This window comes from Seriola lalandi, unplaced genomic scaffold (genome assembly GCF_002814215.2).
Source record: "Seriola lalandi dorsalis isolate HSWRI2012SDOR001 ecotype SW California unplaced genomic scaffold, Sedor1 jcf7180002054585, whole genome shotgun sequence".
NCBI classification, from domain to species: domain Eukaryota; kingdom Metazoa; phylum Chordata; class Actinopteri; order Carangiformes; family Carangidae; genus Seriola; species Seriola lalandi.
This window is the reverse complement of record NW_019525138.1, coordinates 1225558-1226404: the sequence shown is the minus strand read 5'-3', so window position 1 is coordinate 1226404 and position 847 is coordinate 1225558.

Genomic DNA, 847 nt, shown 5'->3' with positions numbered 1-847 from the left:
AGGAATGTGTCATAATATTATTATTATTAATAATATTAAAATGTTTAAATGACATGTTACCAGAAAATATTTGTATAATGTTTTTAAAGCATGCTATGCTACTCTAAAATAATATTCTGTGAATATTAAAGAAACTTTCCATTGAAAACGTTTTAAGAATGTTGAGGCATAATGTTCAAGCAATATCATCACTCAACATTCTAAGAAGGTTGTCACCAAACATTTTTAGGATGTTTTTAGAGAATGTTATCCTGGAACATTCTGGGAACTAAAAAAAAACTACCCGCTGAAAACGTTTTAAGGAACGTTTGGGCATAATGTTCTAACACTGTTGTCACTAAACATTCTGAGAAGGTTGTCACCAAACATTTTTAGGATGTTTTTAAAGAACGTTATCCTAGAACGTTGTAGGAACAAAAAAAAAACTTCCCGCTGAAAACATTATTAGAACATTACATGTAACATTCACAGAACGTTTTTAGAACAAAAAAATTCTAGGTGGGATGTCAGATGAGGCAGCAAGATTACATTAGATTAACTTTATTTATCCCACAACTGGGAAATTCATTGTGGATTTGGATGAGAAGAAGTAATGGTAGCTGGGGGCCCAGCAGGGGGAGCACTTAGGATAGACAGACTCTTAGGAGAAGCAAGGAAGAAATCCAGGAAGAGGAAGTGTTTTTAAGTGGGAGGTGTGGCCTGTGTGAGCCTCTTTGAGGCCATGCAGTTAGTCCAGGTGAGGTGGCCTGTATTGTTTGCTTGTATTGAATTGGTTTGCAGTGTGTCTTTGGCTGTTTAGGTGAGTTTGATTGTTTTTTTGTTTGTTTGTTTGTTTGATGTCTTGGAG